The sequence below is a fragment of the Xenopus laevis genome, chromosome 1L (genome assembly GCF_017654675.1).
Source record: "Xenopus laevis strain J_2021 chromosome 1L, Xenopus_laevis_v10.1, whole genome shotgun sequence".
Classification (NCBI taxonomy): domain Eukaryota; kingdom Metazoa; phylum Chordata; class Amphibia; order Anura; family Pipidae; genus Xenopus; species Xenopus laevis.
The window spans coordinates 107,777,459-107,795,573 of record NC_054371.1 but is presented as its reverse complement, the minus strand read 5'-3'; the positions used below and the strand labels follow the sequence as shown (position 1 = coordinate 107,795,573).

The following is an 18,115-nucleotide window of genomic DNA, read 5'->3' as shown; positions in this document are numbered from 1 at the left end:
TGGAATGGCCGTATTATTGGTTGTCTCAGGCAGGATATGTTGGGGGTGGGGCAGACAGTCGATTACTTAATGTAGTGTGAGGGAAACCAAGCCGGTAGCTGAAGACTATGTCTTATTTTTAAGTCTTACATTTAGTCACTCCTGAGGTCCGCCTACACTGCGCGTCACTGATATTACGCTGACCTCGCCGCCTGCTGTGCCTGTTGCTGGTTCGCTGTGAGCAACGCTATAGATGGTATGAAATGAGAATTGCATGGTAAGGTGCTTTCGTGTTATAAGCGGGAAAGTGTAGTTGCCCATTGAATGTGGGTTTACAGTAATTAGTAATGTAGCAGAAGTCCATAACCCCGGAAATGGGAGACATTCAGTTCACAGCTTCGCTGACACGACTCTAATAACAGTCTATGGCCCCTATCACACAGTTTTTAACAGGAGCTGATATGGGCAGGGCCACGGACAGGGGTAGGGTTGCTGCCACCTCACACCTGTAATACCGTCCACATATTGAATCCACATCCTGCATGGTTAGTTAGCAATTCATTTAGATATATGCTGCAGACTGGACTGAGTTATGTGCAGCCATGCATCTAAATTATTTGCTAATTAGCCATGCAAAATTTAGATTCAATATGTGGCCAGTATCACAGGGATGAGGTGGCAATCCTAGTCACAGTGCATCATCATACTGTTACGTTAATAGGGCTCCATTCCCCAGCACTCGCTCCCAAATTATTATTAACCCATTCAACACATGGGTGCATCCTGCCCACACACACACTAGCACGTCCCCAATCCATCCTAGTCCTACTCCATTATGCTAAAATTCTGCCCATGATCCACCCAAACCACCAATTTTCCCTCATTCTTTGTTACGTTTCTTGCTGACTGCACTTTTATGCTGCTTATGGCCCCCTCTGCTGCTATAGGGCTTCAGATTTCACTACTCCCTGTACCTCCCTGATAGCTGCCCATAGCATACGCAGGGCCGCCATTAGAAATCACTGGGCCCCGTACAACAAAATTTTCTGGTTGCCCAAGCCCTACCCCAGACCCCGCCCACTCCACATCACAGTTAAAAGACCACACAGATAGCGCTAAAAAAGTAACCCCCCCCCCACACAAGTTATATAAAGCTATTGATGGTCAGGGCCCCCTTATAAGTTAAAAAAAAAAAAAACATTAGTGCCAGGGCCCCCTTACAAGTTAAATTTTTTTTTTAAAACATTTTTAAAAAAAACATTGGTGGCAGGGGCCTATAGAATTAATGTATTAAATAATACATTGCTGGCCAAATTGATGTTCAGTAGAATTGAACTCATGGCTTCAGGACTTCAAATTCGCCTCCTTCTGTGACGTTGGGTCCTTTTGTCGATTCAGGACTTCAATTTCGTGCTGTTTTCGTGACGTCGGGTCTTTTCGCCGCTTTGGGACTTTGGCTTCGGCTATTTTCATTGCTTCGGGTCTTTTTTGCTTGCTTCGGGAGTTCGGCTTCGGCTGTTTTTGTGAATTTGGGTCTTTTCGCCGCTTCGGGACTTCCGCATTTCGCTGTTCAGGACTTAAAAAATGGCCACAGGCTTCGGCGCTCTCAAGGGGGGGCTCTGTCAAAAGTGCAGCACTGCTGGGCCCCCCTTCATGCCCCGGGCCTGGGATACTTGTCCCCCCCAGATGGCGGCCCTGAGCATACGTTTATAAAACACTACGTATTTCACAGAATGCGGGTACGCTAATTGATTAGTGATGTTGCAGTTATTTTGTATTCATTCCTCAAAGTGTTAAGAATTCATATCCCTCTTTTGCTGCCCTGTTAGAGGTTACATACTGTTTTTGAATGGGTTGAACATTTTTAATAAATGTCTTTTTAGTCTTACATTACTGTGTACCTAGGTAATACCTCTATATAGTTCATTTTGTTTACTGGGGCTTTACTAAATCAGTAACCTATGAAAGAACTCATATTGGACTGCAGTTGGTCTCTCCAGATCCATGTCCCTTCCTGGTGGGTGGATGGATGGAGCATCAGCATACTTTAGCTCAAACTGGCTAGTTGGCCAAATGAACATTGGTCCAGTAATGCCTGATAGTCTCATATAAGGGTTCTATGAGTTGTGCCCTAGTGCATGACTATAGTATAGTATATAATAAAGTTGAAGTGTCTCTGCGTCCAGTCCCTGTGTCCGTGGGATTGCACTACTGCGCATGTGCCCCACGGACCTCTAGCGCCCGTTAATTTAATGGGCTTAATGTCTAGTAGTATATAATGTGCCTAAAGAAATTTGTCTCATAACTTAAAGATTCAGCTGATTCAAGGCAATTTCAAATCAGAGCTAATCTTCCCTTATAGGTGTATAAACTTAATATAAACTGGTGATATTACTCAGTATACTGTATATAGTTATGCACATTTAACTTTCATACCAAAAATCTCTCTCAGAAATCTGAACTCATTGCTAACATCCTTTATTTGGGAAGATAATGCATGGATGAAGCTGGAAAGCTTAATGTAAGCCTCAGACTATGGATGTGTTTTCTGAGTGCCCTTCTTACCATCCCAGCTAAAAATCTGGATTTGTCCAGGTGACCAGCACCCATCTCAGGCACCATGCTGCAAGAACATTTGAGAACATGTGTTCAAACCCCTATTAGAAGTATCACAGTATCCATCTGCCTTCCTAACCTAGAAATTTGGGTTTCCTGTGATGATGCGCAATTCACGTTGTAGTCTATTTCAAGCATGTAGTTGAACTTTGCAGTGAAAACAGCCTACTACTCCCTGCCTGCCAATTGTGGCTGAAACAAATAAACCTTTCCATTGATTGTGAACGTATTTGAGATAAAAAGGTACTTTATACAAAGTCAAGCAGAACTGGTGTGCCAGACCAAATAGACTGCTTTATGAAGTGGCCTTTTACCTTGTTCCTGCTTGTCTGCCCTATAATATATTTAATCTCTTTTAGCAAATGAATCTGTAATTGCTACTGTGGAGGACTTTGCAATGGTGGGGGTAGCCCAAACTGGTAGTTATAATGTAGTAACATTTGTTCATGCCCGAAAAGCAAAGTACTTTAGCCTACCCTACTTTCCCTTGCCTAAGTATCCTTGTATCCTTCAACTGCCTGTCCTGTGTGTCCGCTGTATTACCCTTTCTGACATTGGATTCCTTTTCTTGGTCTGTGTGGTCTTTTTCTACCCTTCCTTGCTTAGGTACTGTATATTCTATCCTGCTCCTGTCTGTCTGCTCCTATCTGTCCAGCTTCCTCATCCTTCTGTCTGTTCACTTTGTCTGTTCACTTTGTCCACTCAGTTCTATTCCTAGTCCCTTTTTTTAACCCCTCCTATCCCTTTCATTATTGCCGTTTTGCTTTCCCCCCAACCCTAGAATTTCCTGTTACTCTCTAAGGTCTCCCATGACAGACTCAATTAATAAGAACTACTTGTTCACTCTGCTCACTTCCACAAGGGTCATATTAGAGAAGACAAGGTGAAGAATGAATCTTGAGGGTTGTATGAAGTAGGTGAGACAAGGACAAGACAGTTTACCGTTGTGTGAACTTAGGACAGTGTTGCCTAGAAGGCAGATTGTGATTTACCAGTAGACCTTAATCACAAAAATAAGAATTCCATATACATTTCATCATACTGAAAAGGAAACTTCCAAAATATAATCAATTAAAAATGATGTACAGTTTCTGAAATAATCAAGTTACTTTTCACTGTCTCCCTCTCAGCATCTATTTCTGTTCATTTTCTTTTCATGCAGCAGTTGGGAGTCAAGATTTTCATTGACAGATCCAATATATCTTCTAGGGGGGCTCCCTTTCCAAGCAGATTTATTAGAAATTACTCAAATAACGGATTACAGCACAAACAAAATCGAACAAAATAACTGACTTTTGTACAAATTCTGGATTTGGAATTCTGGTGATTTCAAGAGTATTCTCAAATACATCTTCTAGGCAAAAGAACCCCTCTAAAATGTATTTATGGTCTTACTGCCATCCCAAATCAGATTCCTAACTTCTGCATGAAGAGAGAAAGTTGCTGAGAGCTGGACAGTGAAGAGTAACTTGATTATATTAGAATTTTTAAATGATTATATTTAGAATTTTTTTTCAGTATGATAAAGCTTATAAAAATGTATTATTGCGATAGTTTCCCTTTAAGAGCACAGCATTGTTCACTAACAGATTTATTAGATATCTCACATTGTTCAGATCTTTATTATTAAAGGGGCCTATTTATCTTGATGTTGCCCATATAAACTGATCAGCAATTAGATTTCAACAGTCACCTACAAGTTAGAAAACAACAGAAAAGATCTGATTGGTTGCTATGGGCAACGCCTTTAGTTGTCCGGTATGGTACTTATGTGCAGTTAGGGTTGCTACCTGGCTAGTAAAAATGATGCTTCATGCCAGTGTTATTAATAGGGGAAAAATAAATAATAATAATAAATATAGGAAGGCTGGTATTTTTTTTTTTACAGAAAATGTGGCAACCCTATGTGCAGTAAGAAGAAAAAGTAAAATTGTCATTGTTATTCTACTGTGCTACTTAGCCAAGACCAATGGGACCACTGGGTAAACACAGAAAATGGTAGTACATTGCTGTTAAACATACCCCTAGACTGGTGTATTATTTTCAGCAAAGAGGAGCACATTTTCTGAAATATGAACTATTAAACATGCACTGAAATAACTGTTCTTGTGATCTAACTATTGTAAAATGTAAGCCTGTGTAATACTATAGCATAAGGCATATGTTAGACACTCATTCCCACTCTGTAGGTTGCAGACAGATGAATGAAACATGCATTGCTAATGTATTTAGAAGTATCATCCTAAATCCCTGAACAGATTTAAGTTGTTTCATTATTTGAGTGAATGACATTTTTCCACAACTAAAATCTAAGAGAGGTGGTTAAAATTTATATAGTTTTGCATATCACCTTGGTAACCATAGTGAGTAGAAGCAGCTCTGATACTTATAACATTGTTTGTGATTTGTTGGTACTATAAAAAAAAAAAGCACAGTAAAATCCACGGATAGCAAATATCCATATTGTGATTGTTCGCCCTTATATAACTACCTGAGAGGACAGATGCCTAAAGAATCTTGGGATAGAGTTCAGTTATCTATATCATTAACTATTTCATAAGGAAGATGGTGTCACACAGTCACCAGCTGTCACACTGTTCTCCAGCTATTGAATAATCAGCCCCATTATCATTATTAGTCAACTGGTTGAGATAATGGAATTTATTTAAAATAAGTAAGTTATAAAAACAAATTAGTAATAACACCAAGGGGGTTATTTAGTTAAACTCAAATATTTTTATTAAACCAAGCTCGACCAAACTCCCATCCACGATTTTATCTTATTTATCAATAAAATAAAATTGTGTGAGGAAAAAAACCTCAAAATTGAGCGAAAAACTTTGGATTTATCACCTGATTGTCTGATTATTGGATGAAATCCAGTGCCGATCACAATATCTTCAAATTGTGAAAGGGACATCTCCCAATGATTTATACATGACCTCGGCAGGTTTGAGATGGAGGATTTTATGATTCAGAATTTTGCAGCTTCAGGGTATTAAAAATCTCGAAAATGTAAGGGTTTTTTTTCCTCCAAAAACCCTCAACCAGAAAAAAAATATCACATTTTGTAAATAACCCCCCAAATGTCAAATAGTTGGTGGAGCGCACAACCATAAGTAGGAAAATGCCTGGGTGCCAGTCTATTTAAGGCAACATGTGTATCATCAAGTGACGCCACACTGAAGAATGTATCAACAAAACAAAAAAAAAATAATTTAAATCAAGGTTTATTTATTCCAACCTTCGGTTCCGTGTTGGAACCTTAGTCAGGGAAAAGAACATAACAGTGCATTAACAGGATACTTAAGTAGGCTAAAGTTAGTGCCAAAAAGTTGTTGCTAGGATCCTTAGCAACCAGTGTAAACCAAAAAAGTTAATAGCTTCTAAGATGGGTCACGTTGCCTACAATGCTGCTAGTTCTGATGTTCCGAGTTTTACTGCCCAACAAGTGGATACGTTCCCTTCTGATATGTAACACTTTTTACTCTATTCACTACATGGGGCCATTAACTAGTTCATACATTACCAAAAGAACTGCACTCCAAGGACTTGTTAGGTATGTATATATACATACATACGGTCATTTCTCTATGGGACCAGACTGTAAATTATATCCTAACGGCGTGTTCTGACATCAGAATGCGCCGTTTATAACAGGGGTCCCCGGCCACCGAATTTGACGCTGCCGTGTTCAAATTGAACACCGGCGAGCCCGAATTGGGCGCCCGATTTGGACAATGACCCCCCCAACATTTCACACAAAATGTAGATTATAATGCATAATGTACCCCCTACTGAAATTTTATAAAGATATTAGACGTCACCTCGGAGTAATGTAATGTGACCTGTATAAAAGCTTTTATATGGTCACATAACTCCTCGGTGACATAATATCTTTATACATTACAGTAGGGGGTACATTATCCACTATATATATATATATATATATATATATATATATATATATATATATATATATATATATATATATATATATATATATATATATATATATATATGAGAAATGACCAGCAACACCGAGTTCTTTAGTGAAAAAATCAAAGTGTATTAAAAATACATGTAAAGCCGACATGACGTTTCAGTCCACTCAGGGACCTTTCTCAAGGCAACCATGTTTAATCTTACACGTGTTTATATACCCATAATCCCACAGATCCTTCAACAGGAAGTGACATCAATCATCCTTAAAAAAATAAACATGTTGTTTAGTACCAAAATTACAATATCAGTGTTAAAAGGTATTAAATTTACTGGTGTTAAAATATTGAAAGTGACCAAGTGCACATTGCATCCATCTTATACATTATTAAGACGAAAAAATTCACATACTGAGTGCAAATTAAGCCATAAAGTGAGGCAGTGCTATGTTAAAACCAAGCTAAAAAACAGCCGATCAGCTGTTAAAATCAGTCAACCTTTGGATGTGTTACATTTATCAAACTATAATATGTTACATTCGTCTGACTGTTGACAACCCTAGATGTTATACTTGTATCTAATTTTAGTGTTGAAAGGCTGAAAAAAGCTATATGTGTCAATTTTTACTTTCTATATGCTTGTTGTCACATAATAGCTAACACATCTGGGTCAAAACTAGTCAGTCCTGATGAATTGACTCCACAGTTACATTCACAGCAGGGTCTGTGTTACATATACCATACACAGTGGTTATATACTTAATGAAAATATATTCTTATATTCTTATGTTTTTACATACACATATTTAGTAGAGTTAGTATTTATATGTATATGTTTATATGTTTTGTATTTATATGTATCGATTTTTCAGGACAAGTTATTCATAAGAAACAGTTTAAAGTTAATGAGCTGTTCAAGCCCCTCGGGGCCACACAATTTAGTTCGTATGTCCAAAACGCCTCTCTTTGTAGCAACATGCGGTCAATATCACCTCCCCTGGTTAAATCCGCAATACAGTCTATCGGCATACATTTAAAGGCAGAGGCTGGATGCTTAGCCTGCAGCCAGTGTTGTGCCACAGATATGTCCTGTTTTGTTTCCTTTTTGGGTTTGGGATCAAGAGCCGCTCTGATGGTCGAGCGGTGCATACTGATGCGTTCCCTTAGCTGCCTGCAGGTTTTCCCGCAATACAGAAATCCGCATGGGCATTTAATTATGTAAACTACATTCCGGGATGTGCACGAGTGTCTATGTGATAAACTTTACCCGTATAGGGATGGGAAAATGTTTCACCTATTATTAAAGAATTGCACATAGTACAGTTACCACATCTGAATACGCCCACCTTACTGGTAATTGTCCTTGACACATACTTGCTTACCGGGTCCGTGGGGAAGAGGATTTCCTTCAGATTACTATTCCGCCTATGGCCAAACCTAATCTTTTTCCGATTCAATGCTGTCAGTTCCATATCGGATTTCACTATTGGCCAGTGCTGTGAAATAGATTTTTTGATTAGTGGGGTACGTGCGTCAAAAGTAGTCATATAAAAAATATCATCCGTTTTGTCTCCGTTGGCCCTAGTGGAGCCCCTCAGGATCGTCTCCCGGTCAAATGATTCAGCCCACATTTGTGTATCCTTGGTAAAGTCCTTGGTAAAGTGAATTGATTATATATATATATATATATAAATAAATAAAACAAAGCGCCGTGTGTGCCTTCCCCCAGGCGATTTTCATTTTAGCCGGGGGAGCGCAGGGGGAAGGCAGTTCAGGGAGATTGTCACCCCGACAATCTCCTAGGGCGACCAATCTCCCCGAATCTGCTCATGTGGCCAGACCCTAAGGCACAAAATGTCTCAATGTCCTAAATATATTAATAATGGATTGAGTGCAGATAGTTTCCCTTTAAGAGCACAGCATTGTTCACTAACAGATTTATTAGATATCTCTCACATTGTTCAGATCTTTATTATTAAAGGGGCCTACTTATCTTGATGTTGCCCATAGCAACTGATCAGCAATTAGATTTCAACAGTAACCTACAAGTTAGAAAACAAAATATCTGATTGGTTGCTATGGGTTGCTTAAGTAAAAGTCCCAGTAAAGCTGTACAGGGAGAGAGAGACTGGGGATTGTTAGATTCAAGATGGATAGTCTGGAAAATGCCAATTATTGGTAAATAAACCCTCGTTTCACTTAGATTTTAATCTGTGGGTCAGGAGCATAAATAATCTTGACCCATTAATGCTTGCCGTTAGAAGTGAAAGAGCTGAATATCAATTTAACAGTTATTTTAGAGTTTACCAATTACTGTGAGTTTCTTTAGTGCAGGGAAAGTGGGCATTACACAAGCATTCCAAACTATGGTCCTAACCATGGATAAAGGCAGCTAAGTAAGTACAGTCATATGAAAAAGTTTGGGAACCCCTCATAATTCTTTGGAGTTTTGTTTATTATTGGCTGAGCTTTCATAGAAGCAACTTCCTTTTAATATATGCCTTATGGAAACAGTAGTATTTCGGCAGTGACCATGTTTACTGGATTAACAGAAAATATGCAATATGCATCATAACAAAATTAGACAGGTGCATACATTTGGGCACCCCAACAGAGATATTACTTCAATACTAAGTTGAGCCTCCTTTTGCAAATGTAACAGCCTCTAGACGCCTCCCATAGCCTTTATTGAGTGTCTGGATTCTGGATGGTGGTATTTTTGACCATTCGTCCATACAAAATCTCTCCAGTTCAGTTAAATTTGATGGCTGCCGAGCATGGACAGCCTGATTCAAACCATCCCATAGATTTTCCATGATATTCAAGTCAGAAGACTATGATGGTCATTCCAGAATATTGTACTTCTCCCTCTGCATAAATGCCTTTGTAGATTTCAAAGTGTGTTTAGGGTTGTCTTGTTGGAATATCCAACCCCTGCGTAACTTCAACTTTGTGACTGACGCTTGAACATTATCCTGAAGAATTTGTTGATATTGGGTTGAATTCATCCGACCCTCGACTTTAAAGGGATACTGTCATGGGAAAAACCATTTTTTTCAAAATGAATCAGTTAATAGTGCTGCTCCAGCAGAATTCTGCACTGAAATCCATTTTTCAAAAGAGCAAACAGATTTTTTTATATTCAATTTTGAAATCTGACATGGGGCTAGACATATTGTCAATTTCCCAGCTGCCCCAAGTCATGTGACTTGTGCTCTGATAAACTTCAATAACTCTTTACTGCTGTACTGCAAGTTGGAGTGATATCACCCCCCTTCCTCCCCCCCCAGCAGCCAAACAAAAGAACAATGGGAAGGTAACCAGATAACAGCTCCCTAACACAAGATAACAACTGCCTGGTACATCTAAAAACAGCACTCAATAGTAAAAACCCATGTCCCACTAAGACACATTCAGTTACATTGAAAAGGAAAAACAGCAGCCTGCCAGAAAGCATTTCTCTCCTAAAGTGCAGGCACAAGTCACGTGACCAGGGGCAGCTGGGAAATTGACAAAATGTCTAGCCCCATGTCAGATTTCAAAGTTGAATATAAAAAAATCTGTTTGCTCTTTTGAGAAATGGATTTCAGTGCAGAATTCTGCTGGAGCAGCACTATTAACTGATTCATTTTGGAAAAAAATTTTTTTCCCATGACAGTATCCCTTTAACAAGGGCCCCAGTCCCTGAGCTAGCCCCACGGCATGATGGAACCTCCACCAAATTTGACAGAAGGTAGTAGGTTTTTTTCTTGGAATGCGGTGTTCTTTTTCCGCCATGCAAAAGTGATTTTTGTTATGACCAAATAACTAAATTTTTGTCTCATCAGTCCAAAGCACTTTGTTCCAAAATGACTGTGACTTGTCTAAATGAGCTTTTGCATACAACAAGCAACTCGGTTTGTGGGGTGAGTGCAGGAAGGGCTTCTCTCTTATCACCCTGCCATACAGATTTTCTCTGTGCAAATTGCACTGAATTGTAGAACGTTGTATAGATACACCATCTGCAGCAAGATGTTCTTGCAGGTCTTTGTGATCTTTGGGTTGTCTGTAACCATTCTCACAATCCTCCACATAAGCCGCTCCAGTATTTTTCTGCCAGACCTGGGTTTTACAGCAACTGTACCTGTGCCTTCGATTTCCTGATTACATTCCTTACAGTTGAAACTGACAGTTTTAACCTCTGAGATAGCTTTTTGTAGCCTTCCCCTAAACCATGATACTGAACAATCTTTGTTTTCAGATCTTTGAGAGTTGCTTTGAGGATCCCATGCTGTCAAGAGTCAAACAGAAGCTTGCAATTGGCCACCTTAAATACCCTTTCTCATGATTGGATATACCTGCCTATGAAGTTCAAGACTTAATGAGCTAATCCAACCAATTTAGTGTTGCCAGTAATCAGTAATGAGCAGTTACATGCATTCAAATTAGCAAAATTACAAGGGTACCCAAATTTGCACAGACAGTTTTTTACATTTGATTTAATAACATACAACTGAATACTGCTTCACTAAAAATCTTTGTTCAGTGTGCAGACCGGACCCAGTCTCAAAATTGCAAAGTTTTATTCACAATTGTAATAACATGTTTGCTTTGTAATGTCTGTTGGATATTTCTGGTGCAAATAAAAACATTTAAAAAAAAAAAAAAAAAAAATCTTTGTTCAGAAAACACCCCAGTACTCTCATGTTCCTGGGAAATAAAAGACATACCACTGTTATGTTTTTTGTTGAAAGTGGAGTAAATTATTATGCAGGTTGAGAGGGTTTCCTAAACTTTTTTATATGACTGTATTCCTCAGAAATCCCAGGAAATACTAAAACTGCATGTTCAGTTTAGATGACAGCTAAACCACAACTCACAGATCCTAACAGCCCCTGTTTACATCCATGTCTAGACTGAGATTCACTATAGGCTCTAGCATTTCAAGAACACATTTCAAGGACAGATCCAACCAGCTCCCTATGGACCTAATTTAAAAAGTCATGTATCAATCGCATCTTACAGCAGACTATACAAATTAATAGTGGGAACCTGCTGACAGCTAAAGCTTTGCAGCATCTATGACCTATCCCTGCCTGGCATAGCTGATGATTTTCAAGTTTAAATATTTAAGGGTAATACACCATCTAGAGTCCATTGAATGTAATTACATGTGACAAATAGTTTCCCATAGACTTTATTTTAATGAAATAATTCAAAATACTTTTCTCTGTAATAATAAAACAGTACCTTGTACTTGATCCCAACTAAGATATAATTAATCCTCATTATTGGGGAAACAATCCAATGGTGTTTATTTAATGTCTAAATGATTTTAACAGAATTAAGGCATGAAAACCCCAGGTCTCAAGCATTCTGGATAACAGGCCCCATACCAGATTACGCAATCAGGGGTGGATTGAGAAACTTGAATTGTTTTCCCAGCCCATTCACACTACAAGAAGCTAAACACCGTCAGATGCTACTATGCATATATGCTGTATACAGTAGATATAAATAATTGATTGGCCATGCTGCCAGTTATTTATCCTTGTACTGCTTAAAACTATTACTGTCACAGCTTGATTCATATATGGATGCCTGTTCACCAACCACTGCATTTTTATTTTCAGGCAATACCAACTCAGTTATTAGGTCAATGTCATTCAGGGTGCTCAGGTTAATTTAGCTGGCAGATATGCAAATCACACTTGGGCACTCAAAGTTCAATCTGAGCTTGCAGGGATCTTCTCTGTTTTTAGAACTACATTCTAAGGCTTATTTAAAGGTAAACTTACCCTTTAAACAATATCCCCCCCCAAAAAAAAATCTTGAAATGACATACAGAGTGTTATCTTAACAATGCAATATTAAAGTGTTTCTAATGAAACATACACAACCAAGACATAGAAGAAAAGTGTTTATGTACATAATGCAATGAAAATGATTGTATACATAACTGAAAAATATACATCTACAATCAATTATAGAAAATAAAGCACGGTATCAAGTAAATCAGTACTCAATATGATATTTTACCTATTACAAACCAAGGGGCTTTTGAAAATGGAAATGTAAGTAAGTGGGATGCTGTTCTTTATTTAGTATTCAATGATGAGAGAAAACATCTAGAGTGGCGGTAGAGGAGGGAAAAAAAATAAATAAATAAAATTCTGGCATTTGAACCATTGCTTGTTCCCAGGGTCAGTAACTAAAAGTAACCCAATAGCACTTTATATGCCAAGCTGGAAAGAGACAAAATAGATAAAAATGAACACAAAAACATAAGAACTAAATGTAAATATAGTGCAGTATACCAAAACTCCTCTTCAAATGCAGCAGCTGGTTATAACAGAACCTCTTTTAATAGATATGCCCCATTCACAGCTAACAATGCCCAAAGTGGGTTTCCATACCCCACTTAAAACATGATATTGTGCGTAATGATATACTTACCGCAGGCTGCTGGAAGAAATGATCTGATTTCCATACTTTATGGGGTATCTTGTACAATACAGAGAATATACAGCAATTCTTTTGTCAGGAGTGCAAGTGAAATTGTTTCTATGCCTCTAGGCAGAAAACATCACATTTGTTTAAAATAGATTACAACAAATTAATATAAGGAATCTTCTACATTTGAATTTGTAAACAGATTTATTAAAAAAAAAAAAACCTTTCAAAGAGCAAACTGACTTGAAACCATAGCTTTAATATACAACTTTGCAAAGGGACATTAATGGTATTCATTTTTTGGTACAGGTACTAAGGGCAGGTGTTGGGTGCGAAGCAGAACACTGAACAGGTGTACTTTGTCTTGCCTAAAGACTTGCCCATTTGGTAGATTTGCCTGCGGCAGGGAAGATTTTCCAGTCTATTTGTGATGTGGGGTTAAGAGGGGAGTACACACGTTAACTTTAGCTCAATCAACTAATGTTAAGCAGTTATATAAGCTCCCTCCTGGAGGGACTGGAAAAACTATTTTTGTGCATAGCATGCATGACTTCTCAGTCCCCTTTCCTAGGCTGCAATGAATTATGGGACTTGCACTCCCCAGTATCAGCCAGTGATAGAACAGTACATTTCTCACTGCACCTTGCCTCCCCTCCTGAATGCCTCACTAACAGCTTTGAATCTACCATGGCTATATACAGAGGGCTCATCCTATACTACGTGCTTCCTAACCCCTTTAGTAGCTGGGTGTTTTATTTATGTTTTGAAGGCTTTGCAATGAAGATTCAAATCATCTATAGGGACAAAAAAGCAAGTAAAAGGTTTGTACAAGCATTGTTTGAATCATCTCTGGAAGAAGTGGCTGGTCAGTAAGGAAGGAAGGCAAACATATTGTTCAGCAAACATGCCTAATTCAGTGCTGGAGCTGCAAGTCTCAGAAATAATTGCAACTAACTAAATACAGTTTCAGGATACAAAATGTTTCAGCCTGCTGAATCAAGCCCAAGTATTCCCCTCAAACCGAGAAACCAGGTATACAAAAGTAAAATGAATAAACGATTTTGAATTTTGGGGACTTTTGAATAGAAGCCCTGTTGATTGTGTTTATGTTAAAAAGGGATATAGATTTACCTGTAAGATGGAGTGCTTTTTATTTCAAAAGATCTGCTCCTACATTGTCATATATACATATTCATATTTACGTCCCTAATGGCATCTACTAGGGAGTGCCACTGGGCAGCAAACATAACCCTAATCTTTGCTTTACAAGGCAGAGCAGATTCTGTCAGGACAAAATGCCAGTTTTGGTTTGCACCTATGTATTTCAATAGTTTGTTCTATATCAGACCAAACGTGGAACTATTTTGTGCTTGTAAGTGTCACTCCTGGAGTGTAGCATGCACTAAGCAATTTGCTGAAAGAGATTTTAGCATTTAGCTTGTTAGACAATGCCTTAAAATATGGTCTGGAATGCATTCATCAAACAAAGTAAATGTATGTCAGTCACTGCTGAAGAAAAATAATTCTCATAACTGTTGTTTTTCTTTATACAAAAGTTAGAACATTGGGCTCATGAAAGATGAAATGCTAACTGAGTTACACCAAAGAAGATACATTTCTTAAATGTGGCATGTTTCTAAAAAAGGGATCTTGATCCTTGATTTTCAAATTCTGACCAGGCATTGTTTAGCTCCATGAAGATCATTTTGGCATCAGCATTTCATTATTCAGATAGTAGCATCAACCAGAAACATGTAAGTAAGATGGATCAGCACTCACTGTATTGATGTGAAGAAAAATCGCTTTTTATTTTTAAGTGATTTACATCTTAATCCGACGTTTCGGTCCCATCTGGGGACCTTTTTCAAGGATATTGTGTAACTGTGAAGTGATCATTAAATACCCACCCCCCATCAGCGAAGTATGGCGCCAAAAATGACGTTCAAATCGTTCAAAAACACATCTATGGCCATACACTGTTCAGAAAATTTGGAAGTTTCTATCGGCGCTACATAGATGATATCTTTTTCCTATGGAGCGGTACATCTGAGCAATTGGAATCATGTGTGGACAGCCTCAATAGATTAGATACGCCCATCGAACTCACACTGAACTATAGTTCACAACAGATCAGTTTCTTAGATGTGTTACTCTACAAATCAAGCAAGGGCCTAGACACACGTATATATACTAAGACCACCGACAGAAATACGTTTGCTGCACTATAGTAGCCATCATCCTAAGCATCTTTTAAACTCTCTTCCCAAATCCCAAATGGTGAGAGTTGCACGTATAGACAACGACCCTAAGCAGAAACAGGAGGACCTAGAAAAAATTGGTCAGAAATTTCTGGAGAGGGGTTACCCCAGTGGCGGAACTAGCGGGGGTGCACCACCTCAGGGCCCCCCGGCAGCGCCGCACGCCACTAAAATTCAGCCGTACGGAGGGGGGCGGGGCCCGGCTGCGCATCACGCACTAGGGCCCGCCCTCCTCTAGGAACGCTACTGGGTTACCCTGACAGATTGATCAGGGAAACTATAGATTTAATGATGTGCCTTGATCGTAAGGAGTTATTGAAACCCGTAATAACATAGTTACATAGTATGGATAACATAGTAAGTAAGGTTGAAAAAAGACACATGTCCATCGAGTTCAACCTTTTTTTTTTTTTTTTATTAACTACCTATTTGCCAGTTGATCCAGAGGAAGGCAAAAAAACCCATCTGAAGCCTCTCCAATTTGCCTTAGAGGGGGAAAAATTCCTTCCTGACTCCAAAATGGCAGTCGGACTAGTCCCTGGATCAACTTGGACTATGAGCTATTTCCCATAACCCTGTATTCCCTCACTTGCTAAAAAGCTATCCAACCCCTTCTTAAAGGTATCTAATGTATCAGCCTGTACAACTGATTCAGGGAGAGAATTCCACATCTTCACAGCTCTCACTGTAAAAAAACCCCTTCCGAATATTTAGGCAGAACCTCTTTTCTTCTAATCGGAATGGGTGACCTTGTGTCAGCTGGAAAGACCTACTGGTAAATAAAGCATTAGAGAGATTATTATATGATCCCCTTATATATTTATACGTAATCAATCCAATAAAGAAAAAAGAGGCAGGGGATATATATTATGTCAGTAAGTATAAATCCCCACTGCAGCAACACAAGAAAGTCGGTGCTTAAGCACTGGAAAATAGTGTTCAATGCTGATGGTGTGTGTCAAGATCCCTCGCAGACCTATGTTCAGTTATTCCAGAAACACTAACCTTAAAGAACATTTAAGTCCATCTGACCCAGTTCAAAAATATACTCAATCACAAGCCACACATTTCCTAACACCACGTCCGGGGTATTCAGATGCACTGGGTGTGTGATGTGTAACACATTGATTACAGGACCTGAGTTCAGACATCCCAGAACAGGCAAACAATATAGGATTAGACACAGGATGACATGCACCACTACAATGGTGGTATATGTGATCAAATGTCCATGTGGTCTAGTATATTGTGGTAAAACTGTGAGGCAACTCAAAGACAGAATTAATATGCACAGGGCAAGCATCAGGGTGGCATTAGACCCGGACAGGAGGGTAGACCCGGACAAACAGGACATTGCCCAAGAACCTGTTGCTAAGCACTGGTGTGAGGCCAGACATGACCCCTCCCAGTTTAAATGTATGCCTATAGACCACATACCTATACCGCCTAGGGGTGGAGATATTGAACAACTAATTATTGAAACGTGAAGCATTCTGGATTTACGAGCTTGATTGTGTTACCCCGAAGGGGTTAAATGGGCAGTTGCAATTAAGTTGTTTCTTGATATAATAGTTTGATGTGCGTTGACATAATCACGAACTTTGATTAGTCATATTAACATATCCCCTTTTTTGTCTTACAGAATCATATTGTTATACATACTTCCTTTACCCCTGTAAGTAACCATCTATTTGCTTACTTTTCTTGTCTATATGTAATAAGAAGTATCTTATATGAAGTTTTCTTGTATACACAATGTTTATTTTTTCAAGTACAAATGTTTCCCTTTTATGGATTTCACTCCACACAGAATGTTAACCACGACACCTGCTGGTGAAAAGCAATACTGCACATCATCACCAAAAGAGACAGAAAAAGAAAAAAACTTTGTTCTGACACTTCAATTTGAACTGCTGACATCATTTTTGGCGCCATACTTCACTGATGGGGGGTGGGTATTTAATGATCACTTCACAGTTACACAATATCCTTGAAAAAGGTCCCCAGGTGGGACCGAAACGTCAGGTTAAGATGTAAATCACTTAAAAATAAAAAGCGATTTTTCTTCACATCAATACAGTGAGTGCTGATCCGTCTTACTCTATCTATGCTATTTTGATCATACACCACGGACAAACACAACGATTAGAGTGCTGGTACTGTTGGACTACATTATATATATATATATATATGGGATGCACTGAATCCACTGTTTTGGGATGAACCCTGAATCCTTTGTGAAAGATTATGCAAATTAGGGATGGGTGAAAGAATTGCACTTGCTGTAAAAAAATATTTTACTTCCTGTTTGTAAGTCACGTAATTTTAAGGATTCATTTTGGCCAGGCACAAAGATTCGGCTGAATTCAAATCCTGTGAAAAAGGCCAAATCCTGGCCGAATACCGAACTGAATCCTGGATAAGGTGGATCTCTAATATATACTGTATGTTAACAAGTATATAAAATGGGGGGGAGGAACTATAAAGATTGTAGTAGTATGTTCAAAATTAAAACCAAGCTCCAAGACTGAATGTGATAGTTAAGGCTTACTGCACAGTATAAAGAATACCGCAGCCAACGTGCCACAACATGCAAAACCACCTGCTCACCAGCTAAGGATATACTGGTAGATTATGATCCGCCTTTTGAGTGCCACTAGATTGGCGGAGCTTTCTGCTACAGATATAAAAATGTTTTTTTTTTACCCCCAGTTCGAGCATAGAATTGTAGGATTAACTGCTTGAAGAATTTATTTTTGTAGATGCAATACATGGTTTGGTTGCCTCCTTTTTAGTGATGGGTGAATTTTTTTGCCTTGTTTCGCTGCAAAAATGACGCCTATAGACCTGTATGCGCGGCAATTTTTTTTAAGCCCATAAACTTTAATG

At 38.7% G+C, this 18,115-nt stretch overlaps 1 long non-coding RNA gene across 1 annotated transcript; it reads left to right on the top strand.

The window, feature by feature from the left end:
• Nucleotides 1-108: 108 nt before the first annotated feature.
• Nucleotides 109-17,376, top strand: LOC121393352. The gene is made up of 3 exons (XR_005961008.1): nt 109-256; nt 16,869-16,901; nt 17,037-17,376. It is a non-coding gene; the product is annotated as an uncharacterized LOC121393352 (long non-coding RNA).
• The last annotated feature ends 739 nt before the right edge of the window (nt 17,377-18,115 follow it).